This window comes from Triticum urartu, chromosome 5 (assembly GCF_003073215.2).
Source record: "Triticum urartu cultivar G1812 chromosome 5, Tu2.1, whole genome shotgun sequence".
NCBI classification, from domain to species: Eukaryota; Viridiplantae; Streptophyta; class Magnoliopsida; order Poales; family Poaceae; genus Triticum; species Triticum urartu.
This window is the reverse complement of record NC_053026.1, coordinates 8,543,373-8,553,795: the sequence shown is the minus strand read 5'-3', so window position 1 is coordinate 8,553,795 and position 10,423 is coordinate 8,543,373.

Genomic DNA, 10,423 nt, shown 5'->3' with positions numbered 1-10,423 from the left:
ATGATGATCGGGTGTGATAAGCTCTACGTCCATCTACAACGGGTGCAAGCCAGTTTTGCACACGCAGAATACTCGGGTTAAACTTGACGAGCCTAGCATATGCAGATATGGCCTCGGAACACGGAGACCGAAAGGTCGAGCGTGAATCATATAGTAGATATGATCAACATAGTGATGTTCACCATTGAAAACTACTCCATCTCACGTGATGATCGGTTATGGTTTAGTTGATATGGATCACGTAATCACTTAGAAGATTAGAGGGATGTCTATCTAAGTGGGAGTTCTTAAGTAATATGATTAATTGAACTTAAATTTATCATGAACTTAGTCCTGGTAGTATTTTGCAAATTATGTTGTAGATCAATAGCTTGCGTTGTTGCTTTCATATGTTTATTTTGATATGTTCCTAGAGAAAATTGTGTTGAAAGATGTTAGTAGCAATGATGCGGATTGGATCTGTGATCTGAGGTTTATCCTCATTGTTGCACAGAAGAATTATGTCCTTGATGCACCGCTAGGTGACAGACCTATTGCAGGAGCAGATGCAGACGTTATGAACGTTTGGCTAGCTCAATATGATGACTACTTGATAGTTTAGTGCACCATGCTTAGCGGCTTAGAATCGGGACTTCAAAGACGTTTTAAACGTCATGGACCATATGAGATGTTCCAGGAATTGAAGTTAATATTTCAAGAAAATACCCGAGTTGAGAGATATGAAGTCTCGAACAAGTTCTATAGCTAAAAGATGGAGGAGAATCGCTCAACTAGTGAGCATGTGCTCAGATTGTCTGGGTACTACAATCGCTTGAATCAAGTGGGAGTTAATCTTCCAGATAAAATAGTGATTGACAGAATTCTCTAGTCACCATCACCAAGTTAGTAGAACTTCGTGATGAACTATAGTATGCAAGGGATAACAGAAACAACTCCCAGGCTCTTCGTGATGCTGAAATCAACGAAGGTAGAAATCAAGAAAAACATCAAGCGTGATGGTTGACAAGACCACTAGTTTCAAGAAAAGGGCAAAGGGAAGAAGGGGAACTTCAAGAAGAACGGCAAGCAAGTTGCTGCTCAAGTGAAGAAGCCCAAGTCTGGTCCTAAGCCTGAGACTAAGTGTTTCTACTGCAAAGGGACTGGTCACTGGAAGCGGAACTACCCCAAGTGATTGGCAGACAAGAAGGATGGCAAAGTGAACATAAGTATATTTGATATACATGTTATTGATGTGTACTTTACTAGTGTTTATAGCAACCCCTCAGTATTTGATACTAGTTCAGTTGCTAAGATTAGTAACTCGAAATGGGAGTTGCAGTATAAACAGAGACTAGTTAAGGGTAAAGTGACGATGTGTGTTGGAAGTGGTTCCAAGATTGATATGATCATCATCGCACACTCCCTATACTTTCGGGATTAGTGTTGAACCTGAATAAGTGTTATCTGGTGTTTGCGTTAAGCATGAATATGATTTGATCATGTTTATTGTAATACGGTTATTCATTTAAGTAAGAGAATAAATTGTTGTTCTGTTTACATGAATAAAAACCTTATATGGTTACACACCCAATGAAAATAGTTCGTTGGATCTCGATCATAGTAATACACATAATCATAATATTGAAACCAAAAGATGCAAAGTTAATAATGATAGTGCAACTTATTTGTAGCACTGCCGTTTAGGTCATATTGGTGTAAAGCGCATGAAGAAACTCCATGCTGATGGGATTTTGGAATCACTTGATTATGAATCACTTGATGCTTGCGAACCATGCCTCATGGGCAAGATGACTAAGACTCCGTTCTCCGGAGCAAGCAACTGACTTATTGGAAATAATACATACTGATGTATGCGGTCCGATGAGTGTTAAGGCTCACGGCAAGTATCGTTATTTTCTGAACTTCACAGATGATTTGAGCAAATATGGGTATATCTACTTGATGAAACATAAGTGTGAAACATTTGAAAAGTTCAAAGAATTTCAGAGTGAAGTGGAAAATCATCGTGACAAGAAAATAAAGTTTCTACGATCTGATCGCGGAGACAAATATTTGAGTTACGAGTTTAGTCTTCAATTAAAACAATGTGGAATAGTTTCACAAACTCATGCCACATGGAACACCACAGCATAATGGTGTATCCGAACGTCATAACCGTACTTTATTGGATATAGTGCAATCTATGATGTCTCTTACCGATCTACCACTATCGTTTTGGGGTTATGCATTAGAGACAGCTGCATTCACGTTAAATAGGGCACCATCTAAGTCCGTTGAGACGACACAATCTGAACTGTGGTTTGGCAAGAAACCAAAGTTGTCGTTTCTTAAAGTTTGGGGTTGTGATGCTTATATGAAAAAGTTTCATCCTAATAAGCTCAAACCCAAATCGGAGAAATATGTCTTCATAGGATACCCAAAGGAGATTGTTGGGTACACCTTCTATCACAAATCCGAAGGCAAGACTTTTGTTGCTAAATTCGGAGTTTTTCTAGAGAAGGAGTTTCTCTCGAAAGAAGTGAGTGGGAGGAAAGTAGAACTTGATGAGGTAACTGTACCTGCTCCCTTATTGGAAAGTAGTTCATTACAGAAATCTGTTCTTGTGACTACTACACCAATTAGTGAGGAAGCTAATGATGATGATCATGTAACTTCAGATCAAGTTACTACCAAATCTCGTAGGTAAACCAGAGTAAGATCCGCACCAGAGTGGTACGGTAATCCTGTTTTGGAAGTCATGTTACTAGACCATGACGAACTTGCAAACTATGAGGAAGCGATGATGAGCCCAGATTCCGCAAAATGGTTTGAGGCCATGAAATCTGAGATATGATCCATGTATGAGAACAAAGTATGGACTTTGGTTGACTTGCCCGATGATCGGCAAGCCATAGAAAATAAATGGATCTTCAAGAGGAAGACGGACGCTGATAGTATTGTTACTATCTACAAAGCTAGAATTGTCGCAAAAGGTTTTCGACAAGTTCAAGGTGTTGACTACGATGAGATTTTCTCACTCGTATCTATGCTTAAGTGTGTCCGAATCATGTTAGCAATTGCCGCATTTTATGAAATCTGGCAAATGGATAAACAAAACTGCATTCCTTAATGGATTTACTAAAGAAGAGTTGTATGCTATGCAACTAGAAGGTTTTGTCGATCCTAAAGGTGTTAACTAAATATGCAAGCTCCAGCGATCCATCTATGGACTGGTGCAAGAATCTCGGAGTTGGAATATACGCTTTGATAAGTTGATCAAGGCATATAGTTTTATACAGACTTGCGGTGAAGCCTGTATTTACAAGAAAGTGAGTGGGAGCACTACAGCATTTTTGATAAGTATATGTGAATGACATATTGTTGATCAGAAATAATGTAGAATTATTCTTTAAAGCATAAAGGAGTGTTTGAAAGGAGTTTTTCAAAGAAAGACTTCGGTGAAGCTGCTTGCATATTGAGCTTCAAAATCTATAGAGATAGATCAAGATGCTTGATAAGTTTTTCCAATGAGTACATACCCTGACAAGATTTTGAATTAGTTCAAAATGGAGCAGTCAAAGAAAGAGTTTTTGCCTGTATTACAAGGTGTGAAGTTGAGTAAGACTCAAAGCCCGACCACGGCAGAAGATAGAAAGAGAATGAAAGTCATTCCCTATGCCTTGGCCATAGGTTCTATAAAGTATGTCATGCTGTGCATCAGATCTATTGTATACCCTGCACTGATTTGGCAAGGGATTACAATAGTGATCTAGGAGTAGATTAGTGGACAGCGGTCAGAATTATCCTTAGTGAAATAAGGATATGTTTCTCGATTATGGACGTGACAAAAAGGTTCGTCGTAAAGGGTTACGTCGATGCAAGTTTTTGACACTGATCCAAATGATTCTAAGTCTCAATCTGGATACATATTGAAAGTGGGAGCAATTAGCTAGAGTAGCTCCGTGCAGAGCATTGTAGACATAGAATTTTGCAAAATGCATACGGGTCTGAATTTGGCAGGCCCGTTGACTAAATTTCTCTCACAAGCAAAACATGATCACTCTTTGGGTGTTAATCACATAGCGATGTGAACTAGATTGTTGAATCTAGTAAACCCTTTGGGTGTTAGTCACATGGAGATGTGAACCAATCACATAAAGATGTGAACTATTGGTATTAATCACATAGCGATGTGAACTAGATTATTGACTCTAGTGCAAGTGGGAGACTGAAGGAAATATGCCCTAGAGGCAATAATAAAGTTATTATTTATTTCCTTATTTCATGATAAATGTTTATTATTCATGCTAGAATTGCATTAACCGGAAACATAATACATGTGTGAATACATAGACAAACTTAGTGTCACTAGTATGCCTCTACTTGACTAGCTCGTTAATCAAAGATGGTTATGTTTCCTAACCATGAACAAAGTGTTGTTATTTGATTAACGAGGTCACATCATTAGTTGAATGATCTGATTGACATGACCCATTCCATTAGCTTAGCACCCGATCGTTTAGTATGTTGCTATTTCTTTCTTCATGACTTATACATGTTCCTATGACTATGAGATTATGCAACTCCCGTTTGCCGGAGGAACACTTTGGGTGCTACCAAACGTGACAACGTAACTGGGTGATTATAAAGGAGTACTACAGGTGTCTCCAAAGGTACATGTTGGGTTGGCGTATTTCGAGATTAGGATTTGTCACTCCGATTGTCGGAGAGGTATCTCTGGGCCCTCTCGGTAATACACATCACTTAAGCCTTGCAAGCATTGCAACTAATAAGTTAGTTGCGGGATGATGTATTACAGAACGAGTAAAGAGACTTGCCGGTAATGAGATTGAACTAGGTATTGGATACCGACGATCGAATCTCGGGCAAGTAACATACCGATGACAAAGGGAACAACGTATGTTGTTATGCGGTCTGACCGATAAAGATCTTCATTGAATATGTAGGAGCCAATATGGGCATCCAGGTCCAGCTATTGGTTATTGACCGGAGACATGTCTCGGTCATGTCTACATTATTCTCGAACCCGTAGGGTCCACACGCTTAAGGTTACGATGATAGTTATATTATGAGTTTATGCATTTTGATGTACCGAAGGTTTTTCGGAGTCCCGGATGTGATCACGGACATGACGAGGAGTCTCGAAATGGTCGAGACGTAAAGATTGATATATTGGAAGCCTATGTTTGGATATCGGAAGTGCTCCGGGTGAAATCGGGATTTTACCAGAGTACCGGGAGGTTACCGGAACCCCCCCCCCCCGGGAGCTATATGGGCCTTAGTGGAAAAGAGAAGGGGCTGCCCAAGATGGGCTGCGCGCCTCCCTCCCTCCCCTAGTCCTATTAGGACTAGGAGAGGTGGCCGCCCCCCCCTCTCTCTTTTCCCCCTCCGCGAATCCTATTCCAACTAGGATTGGGGGGGGGGGGGGAATCCTACTCCCAGAGGGAGTAGGACTCTCCTGGCGCACCACCTGTGGCCGGCCAGCCTCCCCCCTCTAGTCCTTTATATACAGAGGCAGGGGCACCCCAGAAACACACAAGTTGATCCACGTGATCTATTCCTTAGCCGTGTGCGGTGCCCCCAGTCACCATATTCCTCGATAATACTGTAGCGAAGTTTAGGTGAAGCCCTGCTGCTGTAGTGCATCAAGATCGTCACCTCGCCGTCGTGCTGACGGAACTCTTCCCCGACACTTTGCTGGATCGGAGACCGGGGATCATCATCGAGCTGTACGTGTGCTCGAACTCGGAGGTGCCGTAGTTTCGGTGCTTGATCGGTTGGATCGTGAAGACGTACGACTACTTCCTCTACGTTGTGTCAACGCTTCCGCAGTCGGTCTGCGTGGGTACGTAGACAGCACTCTCCCCTCTCGTTGCTATGCATCACATGATCTTGCGTGTGCATAGGAAATTTTTTGAAATTACTACGAAACCCAACAGCTATCAGGACAGGGGCTGCCACATCTAAGCCCAAAGAAGCACCCAAAGCTGCCTCCAAGCCCAAGTCTGCACCAAAGAGAAATACAAGGAGCATACCTGCAACTGAGAAGAACAAGGCCCCAGTGCCTGAAGCTGCAGAAGAAGATGATGAAGAGCAAGTACTCAGAAAACTCAAGCCCAAGATCCCAGACCACAACGATGCTCATCCTGTGGCTGAGGATATGAAGCTCAGGAGAGACTCAGGGCTCAGGAAGTGGAGAGAAGCAGACCCGTATGCTTCAAGGAGAAGAACTGCTGTGGATTACAGATTTCACACTAAGGAACAGCAGGACTTCTATGAGACAGTGCTGCTTGATAAGAAGCCAATAGTCTGTGATATGAGATGGGTTGACTGGCAATACATCAAGGACAACGAAGAGCACTACCCTGGAGTGCAAGACAGCTTTAGTGCTTGTGGAGTTGCAGACTTTGTTGGGCAGAAGCTCACAAAGTGGAATGAGGAGCTTATCATGCAATTCTACTCCACAGCACATTTTTATCCAGATGGTAGGATAACTTGGATGTCTGAGGGTACGAGGTACCAATCTACAGTTGCTGAATGGGCTCAGCTGATCAATGCCCCTGAAGAGCATGAGGATGACTTGGATATCCATGCCAAGAAGAAGATGGATCATAACTCAATGTCCAATATGTACAAAGAAATTCCAAATGAAGCTCTTGAAACTTTCAAATTTGGCTCAGTGCATTATCTTCTGTCAGGGCTGCCAACTATCAATTGGATCTTGAGGCACACCTTATTGCCCAAATCTGGAGATCACAAGATGATCCGAGGCCATGCAATCAATTTGCTTCATGTATTTGATGTACCTCAGAAATTCAAGGTCATGAGCCTCATAGTAGAGACAATCAAGAGGACAGCAGCAGACCAGAAGAGGAGCTGTGGATATGCCCCACAGATTCAGGAGCTCATCAACTCAAAGATGGGCACAGGCATATACTCATTGGACAAGGAACACCTGCCCATCCGTCCAGATTTTGAGGATAATCAAGTGGTTATGACTGAGAATGAACCATCATCAGCACAAGCACAAGCAAAGAAGGAGAAGGCAAGGAAGGAGAAAGCTGCCAAGATGCCAACTCAAGAGGAGGCATCTGAATATTTCTTGAAAACTAAACAAGAGCAGCTTGGTTACCTAATTGCATCCACCCTGCGGATTGAGAAAGGACTAGCCACCCTAACTCAGAACCAGGCAAGCCTAGAGAGAATTATGGAACAAAAGTTCTATGACTTGGATGTCAAGATGACAGAGATTCAGACTGCAATGGAGCGGCTCCAGGATGACATGCAGGAGAGGAGAGGCAGGACTACAACTGATGCCTTTGCCAGAGTGCCACGAGGTCCAAGGTCGTCTGCAGTGCCAGTTGCTGACACCAGAGCCACCACTTCTGCACCAGCTACAGCCTCAGTTCCACCAGCTCCAGCATCTACTTCAGCGTCTACAGAAGCCTTCGTCCTTGGAGTGATCCAGACTCCACCACCACCTGAAGATCAAGCCTGAGCGTCGATCTAGCACTATGCATTTTCTAGGAACTTTTTGGTAACTTGTTGCCAAAGGGGGAGAAAAATGTATAGATCATAGGCTTCGAGAGAGAGAGTGTTGCTTTTTTCTCTCTTGCTTTATTTGGTGGTTTTTCGAACTTTGTTTGCTTTTGAGTGCTTGAGATACTATGTCATTGCTTGTGAGACATTGATGATCATGTGTTTGATCATAAGCTACACTTAATGTTTGCTTAATGCTATTATCTTATCTATCTTATGTGATCATTCACTTTTCTTGGTGATGAGTGCATGTATTTCATTCTTATCACTTTAAGCGCTCCACCAAGATGTATGTGACATGGAAGAGTAACCCATGACTCTAACTCTTTGTGCATTTGCAGTCCAAAGCAAATTTTAAATATGCACAAATTTAGGGGGAGCTCTTACTTGTCACATACTTCTCAAAGCGACGATATATTTCATGTTTATTATCATTTGTCAAAGCTTTGATCTATATGTTGTCATCAATTACCAAAAAGGGGGAGATTGTTGAAAGTGCAACTATCTAGGTGGTTTTGGTAATTCATAACAACATATAGCTCATTGAGCTAATGCTATTCCAAGATGATTATTTCAGGAAAGCTCAATGATTGGCATGGCATGGATGTGAAAGTGGAACCCTCAAAATGCTAAGGACAAAGGATTGGCTCAAGCTCAAAAGCTCAAGACTCTTCATTTTATATTTTAGTGATCCAAGATCACATTGAGTCTTTAGGAAAAGCCAATACTATCAAGGAGGGATGAGGTGTTGCTTAATGAGCCTCTTGCTTATGTGCTTAGTGATATGCTCCAAAACCCTCAACTACTTTCCCATATCCACATATGACCTAAACCCCCCAAAGCCAAACTCGGTCCTACCGATTCTTTCTATCCGGCGCCACCGAGTTTCACTTGTCATAAGCCACTGCCAAACCCTAGCAAATCGGTTCTACCGATAGGGATCTCGGTTTCACCGAGATGGGATTGGAAACTCTCTGTTTCCCTTTCGTAACTTTTCGGTCTCACCGAAAGAGCGGATCCCACTGAGATTGCAATGTAAATTCAGTGTTTCCTTTTTGTAACTTTTCGGTCTCACCGAAAGAGCAAATCGGTCCCACCGAGTTTGCCTGACCAACTCTCTGGTTAGCTAATTAGCAAAATCGGTCTCACCGAGTTTGTGTAATCGGTCTCACCGAGATTACGTTATGCCCAAACCCTAACCGTATCGGTCCTACCGAGTTGCATGTCAGTCCCACCGAAAATCTCTAACGGCCACTAGGTTTACCTTTTCGGTCCGACCGAGTTTGTTGATTCGGTCCCACCGAGATTGGAAAACTGTGTGTAACGGTTGGATTTTGTGTGGAGGCTATATATACCCCTCCACCTCCTCTTCACTCGTGGAGAGAGCCATCAGAACACATACACAATTCCAACTCATATGTTCTGAGAGAGAACCACCTACTCATGTGTTGAGACCAAGATATTCCATTCCTACCATATGAATCTTGATCTCTAGCCTTCCCCAAGTTGCTTTCCACTCAAATCTTCTTTCCACAAAATCCAAATCCTATGAGAGAGAGTTGAGTGTTGGGGAGACTATCATTTGAAGCACAAGAGCAAGGAGTTCATTACCTACACACCATTTGTTACTTCTTGGAGAGTGGTGTCTCCTAGATTGGCTAGGTGTCACTTGGGAGCCTCCGACAAGATTGTGGAGTTGAACCAAGGAGTTTGTAAGGCCAAGGAGATCGCCTACTTCGTGAAGATCTACCGCTAGTGAGGCAAGTCCTTTGTGGGCGATGGCCATGGTGGGATAGACAAGGTTGCTTCTTCGTGGACCCTTTGTGGGTGGTTGCTTCTTCGTGGACCCTTTGTGGGTGGAGCCCTCTATGGACTCGCGCAACCGTTACCCTTCGTGGGTGGAGCCCTCCGTGGACTCGCGCAACCGTTACCCTTTGTGGGTTGAAGTCTCCATCAACGTGGATGTAGGATAGCACCACCTATCCGAACCACGGGAAAAACATCCGTGTCTCCAATTGTGTTTGATTTCTCCAAACCCTTCCCTTTACATTCTTGCAAGTTGCATGCTTTACTTTCCGCTGCCAATATACTCTTTGCATGCTTGCTTGAATTGTGTGATGATTGCTTGACTTGTCCTACAATAGCTAAAATCTGCCAAGAACTAAAATTGGGAAAAGGTTAAGTTTTTATTTGGTCAAGTAGTCTAATCACCCCCCTCTAGACATACTTTCGATCCTACAGAGGGAGGGAGTTTTAGATGTTATGTCTTCACAATGTTAGCTGTACCTGCATGGCCATAGAGTATTAGTATCTCAGTTCATTATCTTCTGATAATGATGCTTGCAAATAATTTGCAATCTCCATTGTTGTTAGTAGGATTTGTAACTAGGTATCATTGAGCTACTAAAATGATATAGGTTTTTAGTCTGATGGTGTCTTAAATCACCACTTGCAAAGATTTGTAGGTAGTATAGTCACTTCATGTTGTACTCAGTCTCGTAGGAAGTGAGGTATCATTGAGTATTTGTTTCGCAACCTGCAGATTATGTTTGTCCTTTCAAGTTATGTTTCCATGCTAAATCCAGTACAGGGCTATAGTTTCTCTTTTGGTATTCATGTTATCAAGATATTTGGCTTATTTGAGTCCAAGCAAAAGGAAATTGATTTGCCAAGTTCTTTCTCGATTAAGTTGTTGTACTATTGAGCCAAAACCAGATAAGCAAGAAATTGGCCAGTGATTTTATGTATGGATTTGGTTTACATATATTTCAGGGGGGAATTGCACAACAAGAAACTCCGTTTGATCATTATAGACGCAACTATTTTTTTGAGCTTTGTAAAAAACTAATTTTGTTGTTCGTCCAGGAGCTATACTTTAGTTTTG